Raw genomic sequence first — 10,230 nt, 5'->3', positions numbered from 1 at the left:
TATGAACATTTGTTTAGAATACTACTGATATATTCTTATCTCCCTCCTTCCCTTTCTTCCTCTTCCCGGACCTGCCTCTATGTTTCCACAACTCTCACTGTCATCAGTCAAACCCTCTAAGAGCTGGGAACCTGAAGGGACTTTGATAATGTGGAAAACCATGGGCTGGGGAATCAGACTGGAGAATCTTTCTGAGGAGATGGGAATCGAGACTGCTAAGTGAAAACATCACTGGAGCCTAGACCGCTTCATTAATCCTCATTTCTGTTCCCTAATGTAGGAAAGGGAAGGATATAAAAATGGACAAAATGGAGGGGAGAGGGGGAGAGAACAAGGATCTGGATATATCTAGGATTTGGTACAGAGCATGGGTTGCTTCTCTTGAAGGACAGGCAGAATTGACACTGTTCTAGAAGACTAATTCATGGCCATTCACTAAGCATGTGCCAATTTTTGATGAGTATCAAACCACCCGAACAAACCACTACCATTTGTTCACTTACAATTCTGTAGCTCAGCCAGTGGTTCTCGTAGTCAGGGTTAAATTCTGCTGGGCCTTCTCAGGTGTTTCCATCAGCTGGAATGTTGACTGGTATCGGGTGATATGGGATAGCCTCACCTGCAAGTCTGGCAATTGGAAGGCTATTGACTTGGGTGCTTTAACCTCCAACAATGAGCTCAATGTCTTTCATAATGTGGGAGTTTCAGGGTTGTGAGAGAATCAAGATGTGTACAAGCTGCACTATGCCAGGCTATTTTCAACCATCTGCTTGGGTCACATTTGTTAAATCACTTGGTCAAACCCAGATTCAAGAGACAGAGAAAAAATTAAACTCCAGTTCTTGATGGAAGGAGAAGCTACGAAGTCACATTGCAAAGAGCAAGTGGATAAGATAAATTTGGGACATTTTTGCAATTTATCCTAAGAAACTTGATGCATAGTCTCAAAATCTAAATTAAGGATGGACAGAGATACAGAGACATTCTGAGTCCCTAGCCCTCAACAGACCCAGTGCCTGTTTCTTTCCACAAACAAGATTTATTAGAGCTCTCAGTGCTGTCAGTAATTACACTTTCTTCATCCACACAAACAGCCTCAGTGCCTCGGATTCTGTGAGAACTGATCCTCACATCCTTCTCTCTCAACCTTGCTCACGCACACTACCAGCCTGAAGTGGAATCTCTGCACTAGTTTTTTGGGACTCTCAGGGAGGGAACACGGAGAAGGCGATGGCACCCCACTCCAGTACTCTTGCCTGGAAAATCCCATGGATGGAGGAGCCTGGTAGGCTGCAGTCCATGGGGTCGCAAAGAGTCAGACACGACTGAGCGACTTCACTTTCACTTTTCACTTTCATGCATTGGAGAAGGAAATGGCAACCCACTCCAGTGTTCTTTAGGCTGCCGTCTATGGGGTCGCACAGAGTCGGACACGACTGAAGCGACTTAGCAGCAGCAGCAGCAGCAGCAGGGAGGGAACAAGTGTTTATGCAGCAGCAGGGATTGAAAACGCAGGAAGCTCCACACCTAGGCACTTCACCCCAAATCGTCCCTTCTTCACCAGGAATAAGGAAGACAAAGTGATTGTTGTTCAAGAAGGTGCTTGATTAGAATATTAATGACCTTGTGGACCATCGACTATGCTAATCTCCTCTCTTTGAGTTTATCCTGATTTCCCCATTTTTTCCAAGTAAAAACGATCCAATCTGTGATGTTCCAAGAACTAGGTGTTGCCTCAACACTGTAGTCCACAGGCAGGGCCTCCAATCTTCAAAGCTCCCTCTCCTTCCAATGTGTTTTATCTTAGCCATCTGTCCCTTTTCTCCAAGACCTAAATTCTCTGAGGATGGGACTGAATTTTTTCTTTTTTTTTCAATCTTGATGACACTCCTGAATTCCTGCTTTAGTTTGCTGGACATCCTGGATCCATTAAAGATATTAGGTAAAGTTTAAAAATAAAATGATCCAGTTTCCTAGGGTCCAGTCCAATTTCTGATTTTAATGAACAAGTGACACTACCTCTCTGGGTCTCCACCTCCTCAAGTGTAATAGTGGGCAATAATCCCAGGTTGTAGTGAGAAATGCTCAGGCACAAAGCACTAGCTATACAACAAAATAGACAGGCGTTTTTGTTTTTTATATAATGATTGCAAAGCCCTTTCATACTTTTAAGACTTGCTGAAGAGGAATTCTTGGGCCGCCATCACTTAATCTTTGTGGCATCCTGGGTAATTCAATTATTTCTCTGGGCCTTCCGCTGCTTCAAAAATATTAACTCGAGAGATCGACAAAGAACATTCACTACTGTGTGGGACTCAGCCCACTTATGTGGTTCTCAACCGTTGAAGCAAATTCCTAGAGATATTTTAAATAATTTAGGGAAGCCTGGTGTGCCCCAAATTAAAAACGGATGTAGATATAACGGAGGGGAGCTCAGGCAGAGGTCTGACATTCTGAGATTCTGCAGGTAACACGGAAGAGTCTTCTCCCCTGGGGGTGTGGTCAGGCATCACTTCTTTGGCCTTACGCAGGCCCACCATACCCCCAGATGAGCCACAGATGACTTCACCACTTCCCCCAAATCCACGGAGCACTGTCATTTCTCTCCAGATGCGGGTCCTGGGAGGAAGGAGGGGTTCAAGGTCTCGCCCCAACTCGGGCCATGTGTGTCCTCCCCCCACAGCTAAAGCAGGGCGGGCAGAGGACCCGTGGGGGTTGCCCTTTCGCTGCGGCCTCCGTTTCACATTTTCTGGTGGCCGGCGCTGTATGGAGTCCAGGACTCCGCGAATTCCGCGAACTGGTGGGGGCTGTTCTATGAGGATGAGGAGAGGAGGGGGGTTTAAGTTGCATATCCTTTCCCTGTCATTGTCCGTGACGTATTTCAGGTAAGTTCTGAAAGGACAAGGTCACGAGTTTATTTCTTAAAAAGCTGTTTTTCATGTTTTGTTTGTTGGTAAGGACGAGACTCGTCTTTCCTCATTTGTGATTCTTACACCCGAAATTCGGTTGTTCACGAGACGCGCGCGCAGAGAGCAGCAAGTCAGCCGCCGCTGTGAAGACAGATCCACCGAGTCGCGTCCGCCACATACCTAAGGCAAGGAAATCTCGCGAGGCCGGATTCCAGCGTCACCAGCTGTAAGCAACGCAGCTCAGAGCCAGGGCCCGCGCGCCGAGTGGGGTCCCGACCTTCGCTCACCGCAGAAGCCCCGCCCACAAAGCTGGCCCCGCCCCTGCCGCCGCGAGTACCGTTACCGCCCCCGCTCCCCCTGCTACTGCCTTTACAAGCCCTACGTGTACCCCATGCATAACTTGTTTCTCGGCTTCTCTGATTGGCCAGCATTCTTGGCGCAGACCCAGTATCCTTTCACCTGAGAGTTCACTCCGCGTCCCTGGTCCAAGTGAGGGTCTGAGGCTGGAATGCAGCAAGCATCTTGGGGATCTCTGCTGATTCTTTTTTCATTTCTGAGAGCGAGAACTCTGGGAAAGGAGCTGATCCAGGTGGACTCTTCAGGTGACGAAGATGGAAACCCCAGGTCTGCCAGCCAGAAAAGAGGCAGGGTGAGTAAAGACAGTCCTAGGGTTGGGTGGCAGGAGGGCGAGGGTGAGGCTGGTGTGGAGTGCATGAACCTGCAGTTCCTTCTAGCCGCGCTTTGTAGTTACTGTTTTGTTTTGTTTTCCTGTGAAAGACTTCAAATAGAAAAGTACAAAAAATAAGTAGTGGAAATCTGAGTATCCAACCCCCAGATTTGTAAAAGCTAACATTTGACTTACTGCTTCAGATTGTTTTTAGAGAAATAAAAAGGTGACACGCTGAGGGAAGAACACCACCTATCTCTCTTAGGGGTATCCATGCTTCTGAAGATAGGTTCTATTCTCCCAGTAACTGCTTTTGTTAAAAATATCAAAAAGTATTTTCCCTAAGATTAGATGGATATGACATAATTTCCATGAATTTTTAAGGTCAAGCAAAGCAATATCCAGCACTCCCTGGTGTCCTTGGGTGTTCCCTTGTGACTCAGCTGGTAAAGAATCTGCCTACAATTCGGGAGACCTGGGTTCGATCCCTGGGTTGTGAAGATCCTCTCGAGAAGGAAAAGGCTGCCCACTCCAGTATTCTGGCCTGGAGAATTCCACGGAAGTCCATGGGGTCGCAAAGAGTCACACGATTGAGTGACTTTCACTTTCACTAAAGCAATATTAAATGCTGTCTTGCTGCACTGACCTTAACTTCTGTCCCTTGCTTTTTTTCCCCACGTGGTATTGATTTTATCTATGTAGACGCACACAGTGTAGTCCACCCCACTGAAAGAATAAATCATAATGTGCTCCCGTGTCCCTCTGTTGAAGAACATTTAGGTTGTATACTTCCACAGTGTGGAGAATTGGCAGACTCTGCTACAGTGATCTCATGCTATTTCTAAGATGTTTCCCAAAGACCTTTCAACATATGTGTAGTAAGACCTTTTCTTGTTGCTGTATGTCTAATTTTTCTAAATCCTATCTAATCCTAGTGCTCCTCCCTCAGGTGTGTGCATCTCTTCCTCTCCTCCCTCCCATCCAGTTTACCTTTTCACCCTCCCAGTGGTTCACTTCAGTTCAGTTCAGTCGCTCAGTCATGTCCAACTCTTTGCGACCCCATGAATCGCAGCACGCCAAGCCTCCCTGTCCATCACCAACTCCCGGAGTTCACTCAGGCTCGCGTTCATCGAGTCAGTGATGCCATCCAGCCATCTCATCCTCGGTAGTCCCCTTCTTCTCCTGCCCCCAATCCCTCCCAGCATCAAAGTCTTTTCCAATGAGTCAACTCTTCGCATGAGGTGGCCAAAGTACGCCCAGTGGTAGACTTTCAGATTCCAACAGTTACTCTTAATAAGTGCTGCCAGGTACTCTGCCAGGTACTATTGATATATATAGGATATATCAATATGATGTCACCTAGGATTCAAGTACCATAGTCCTTAACCTCAGGGTTTCCCTGGTGACTCAGATGGTAAAGAATCTGCCTGCAATACAGGAGACCTGGGTTTAATCCCTGAGTCAGGAAGATCCTCTGGAGAAGGGAATGTCAACCCACTCCACTCCAGTATTCTTGCCTGGAGTATCCCATGGATAGAGGAGCCTGGTGGGCTACAGTCCGTGGGGTTGCAAAGAATCAGATACAATGATCAACTAACTCTAGAGAGAGCTAACTCTAGCTGCTCATCAGGAACCCTAATTTAGACCAGGTGGTTCGAATTGGAGATCCTATTTGTATGAAGGCCCAGGGTATGTGCTGGGGTGGAGAGGGAGAGAAGGGAGAATCTAGAAAGGGCCTGTTCTCTAGCTCTTCCCATTTACTTGTTTCAGTAAGTGTAGTCTTACCATTAAGTATTGATCTTTTTAGTTTTGTCTAGCCAGTATTTTCTTTTGAAATTAAAGTGTTCACTAAAGTTTAACATGTTTATATCCCCATAGTCATGAATGAGTTTATCTGATAGCTTTTCCTTGATAGATAAGCTGATAAATGAGGACAATGTGAAACAACCAGAATAATGGAACTTGGAAAGTTGAAGGGTAGCTTTTGTTAAGGAGGGCAGCTTTTATTTATTTATTTATTTATTTTAATTTTTACTTTATTTTACTTTACAATACTGTATTGGTTTCGACATACATTGACCTGAATCCACCAAGGGTGTACATGCGATCCCAACATGAACCCCCCTCCCACCTCCCTCCCCACAACATCCCTCTGGGTCATCCCCATGCACCAGCCCCAAGCATGCTGTATCCTGCATCAGACATAGACTGGTGATTCGATTCTTACATGATAGTATACATGTTTCAATGCCATTCAAGGAGGGCAGCTTTTAAAACCATAGGCTAAAATAAAATTTAGAGGTTGTTTTAAATTTTAATTGATCATGCCACTGTTTATCCCCTTTTTTAATATATAATAATGAGTTGATTATACAATTCTTAATGTTGTATTGTGCTTAATTATCCTAAAAATAATTGTCACCCCCATTCCAGCCAATAATATAAAAAATCAACTTTATTGAAGGATAACTTATACACAATAAAATGCACCTGTATTAATTATATGTCAATGAGTTTTATAGACCAGTATGTGTAGTTACCACCTTAATCAAGACACAGAACATTTCCATCAACTTAGCTAGTTCCCCTGTGCCTCTTTGTAGGCAATTCCCTGGGCTATATATCAACTTGGAAAGAATTAACATCTTGACGATTTTAAGCCTTGATTAGGGTGGTGGTAAATGCAAATGTACATTTGTCAAAACTCATCAAGCTGTACATTTAAATTATGTGTAGTTTACTGTATAAAAAGGATTTCAATGAAATCAAAAATAAAGATCAAAATAAAAATTACCTCAGCTACTACCTCTTATTATTGATCTGATTCATAATCATCAGAATCATTTGGCTTGTACATCTTTTTATCAGTAGACTCTGTGTTTGAGGTGCTGCACTGGTCCATTAGTTTCTTAATATCTCAAAACCAACCAATTGATGCTTGTCTCTGTGATGTGGCAGGATGAGGAGAAGGGTCACAGCCAGACAATGAGAATCAGCAAAGCACCTGTGTCAGAGATTTTTTAAATTTTTGTTAAGCACAGTCCCTTTCCTCTTCTTCCTGGATTTAAAGTTAGACTCCTGCTAGGCCCTTCTTGTCGAATGACTGAATACTAGTTTGTAGAAGGTAGGCAAAAGTGGTGTGTACGCCTTCAGAACTGCCAGTTACGGTTCTCCATCTTTTTTCTCTTTAGAGTCCATGGGTCAGAGACTGTCCCCAGCGCATCCTTGGAGCCATGACCTGAAGAGAGACAAGCCACAGACTGGAAGGAGCTACCTTTGCATCACCACTGGAGAACAGTCACCCCCAAGGGATTTGGAGAGAAGTCTTCTCTAATACCCACATTTAAGTCCCAGTTGTATCTTCTTTTATTCTCCCAGCACTCAGTGTGGTTGAGGAAAAATTCTAGATTTCCCATAATATCTTGGTCATGAAAGTGAAATGAAAGTTACTCTGTCATGTCTGACTCTTTGTGACCCCGTGGAGTGTAGCCAGCCAGGCTCCTCTGTCCATTGGAATTCTCCAGGCAAGAATACTGGAGTGGATAGCCATTCTCTTCTCTGGGGGATCTTCCTGATCCAGGGATCAAACCTGGGTCTCCTGCATTACAGGCAGATTCTTTACTGCCTGAGCCACCAGGGAAAAGGTCTTTATATATATGCAAGGCAAAGCAGATCAGGACCAGGAGAGCAGGCTGAGAGCTGTAAGACTCCACAGGGTAAGGGAGACCTTGTAGAAATGCAGAGCAGTGGTGCAGAGGTGAGCATTGGCATCAGGATGGGTCTTTGGGGCATACCAGCATCCACCAGAGACCAGAAGGACTATTTAGAGAAATTGATAAAAAAAAAAACTTTAGGTTACTTATTCCTGTCGCAAAGGGTTGGGCTTAGAATGATGGGTAAATCAGGCATTAACATCTATATTTTACTAATGAAGAAATTAAGTTTTATAGAGAATAAGAGTGTCTGTCTTTGTACCTGTTACAGTACTTAGTTCATAGTAGATATACAGTAAATATTTGTTGAGGGAATTCCCTAGTGATCCAGTGGTTAGGACTCTATGCTTTCACTACCGTGGGCCTGGGTTAGATCCCTGGTCAGAGAACTAAGATCCAGCAAGCCAATAAATAAATAGGTAAATAAATAGATAAATATTTGTTGAATGAGTGAATGATTCTCTAGTCTAAGACCTTTAATGGTTATGCCTTCTACCAAGAATTGAGAACTTGCCTAGTTGGTAGTATATAGAGGGGTAGGGGACTGGGAAGGAGGACAGATACCTTGTAGTTGGGTACAGAATGTATGTGCTCTCTGGTGTCCCCTTGGCCCTACCACTCCCCATTGCCTTAGGACTCATTCCATTTACACATTAATGTCATCAGACTCCCATGGGCTTTAGTTGTGTGGAATCTCTTCCTATACTTCTGGAGTTGTCCCCACCCCTATCAGTTTGCCCTCTCCCATCTCCTTCCCATTGCCTTTCCCGCCTCTCCCTCCCATCCTGCCATATTTATCCACATATGTCTTCTGTATTTTTTTTTTAAATGTCATAAGCATAAATCCTTAGGCAGCTGTGCATAATATGATGCACCTGGAGCCCTAAGCAAAGAATGGAGTTGTGACAGATACACCTTCTACAAGTCTATGTTACACATAATAAGATATATAAATATTGTAAGGGCCCCTGTGCTCAGATGGTAAAAAATCTGCCTGAAGTACAGGAGACTCAGGTTCAATCCCTGGATCGAGAAGATCCCCCGGAGAAGGGAATTGCAACCTACTCCAGTATTATTGCCTGGAGAATACCAATGGACAGAGGAGCCTGGTGGGCTACAATTCATGGGATTGCAAAGAGTTGGACATGATTGAGCGAGCAACAGATCACATCAAATATTATTGTACCCTGTGGTTATTAGGCAAACACAATAAGCAGTGCTTAAAAATTATAATGTAAACCTTATAAACGTCAAATTTTATAGTTATTCTGTGTTTACTAGCTGCTATTAACTATCTGGGCATCTTGTATGAGTTAATTTTGTTGTATTTTCTTATCTCCTGCAGGAAGGGTTGGAAGGCATTGTCTTTAAGGAGCTTTAAACGTCCATATCCAAAGCTCTATGACTGTATGATTACTATTTGGACAGATAAAAGCTAAAGCAAGGGAAGTAGGGAGTGATACAGTTGCAGGGTGAAAGTTGCATGATGACTGGGCAGAGTTCTCCCAGAAACATCTGGGACCACTGAGACCCATTTCTCTGGAAATCTTGAGACCAGGTAATTGGATGAAGCTTTACATCCCCATCCTATTCCTTTCTGGTTACTTTCCAAATTGTCACCTCCTGGTTATGATCCTCCCCACAGTCTGCTTGTTATCCTCTCCACTGGGACCCCAGGATCAAAGGATGACATCCCTGATACATACGTCACAGTACATACACAGTGCCTGTGGGTCCATGAGGTGTGGGAAGGAAATTCTGTCTGCATCCCTTCCTGCAGGGCTCAGGCCTTCTCCGATGAAGGTTGCTTTTTGAGAAGGTCTCTCCTGGAATTTCTGCTGGGTTTGGGAGCCAATCCCCTCCCCATGCTCCGCCTTGGGAAACAGATTTCTCCTCCCTCCTCAGTTCTGTTTTGCCACCATATCAGACCTTGCTTTTACCCAGGACTTTTGCCCTTTTTATAGAGAAAACCAAAGCCATGGGTAGGAACTCCACCAACATGCAGTGAGATTTATGTATTATGTCTTGCTGAAATATGGGAGATAAAATAATGAAGTTTTGGCCTTAACTGGGTTTTGTTTTATAGCTGGAAGACAGAGAAACATGATTAGTAAGCTTTCTACTAGCCATCACCTTTGTAATTCATGCAATAATCCAAACTATATGTTCACTTCAGTTGCTTAGTCATGTCCACCTCTGTGACCCCATGGACTGCAGCACGCCAGGCCTCCCTGTCTATCACCAACTCCTGGAGTTTACTCACACTCATGTCCATTGAGTTGGTAATGTCATGCAACTGTCTCATCCTCTGTCGTCCCTTTCTCCTTCCGCCTTCAATCTTTCCCAGCATCAGGGGCTTTTCAAATGAGTCAGCTCTTCGCATCAGGTGGCCAAAGTATTGGAGTTTCAGCTTCAACATCAGTCCTTCCAATGTATATTCAGGACTGATTTCCTTTAGGATGGACTGGTCGTATCTCCTTGCATTTCAAAGAACTCTCAAGAGTCTTCTCCAACACCGCAGTTCAAAAGCATCGATTCTTCGGTGCTCAGCTTTCTTTATAGTCCAACTCTCACATCCATAAATGACTACTGGAAAAACCATAGCCTTGCCTAGATGGACCATTCTAGGCAAAGTGATGTCTCTGCTTTTTAATATGCTGTCTAAGTTACAAACCTTCGAATCAGTTGAAACTTAAATGTGTCCTATCTGAAAACAAGTGTAATAACACATTTAAAGTTTTTTAAATTAGGATTTGATAGAAAATGTTAAATAAATTTGATTAAAAAGTAAATATAGTTCTTTTTGTCCTAGTAAAAAAAAATTTTTTAATGGGTAACCCTGTTTCTAGTCACTTAGACGTAGGGAACATGTTGTTTATTAAAGGCCTCCAATTTCCACCTTCTCTGTTGTCAGCCTGCCATCAGCCAGAGGCCTCCCTCT

Source organism: Capricornis sumatraensis, chromosome 22 (assembly GCF_032405125.1).
Source record: "Capricornis sumatraensis isolate serow.1 chromosome 22, serow.2, whole genome shotgun sequence".
Classification (NCBI taxonomy): domain Eukaryota; kingdom Metazoa; phylum Chordata; class Mammalia; order Artiodactyla; family Bovidae; genus Capricornis; species Capricornis sumatraensis.
This window is presented reverse-complemented; position numbering follows the sequence as displayed.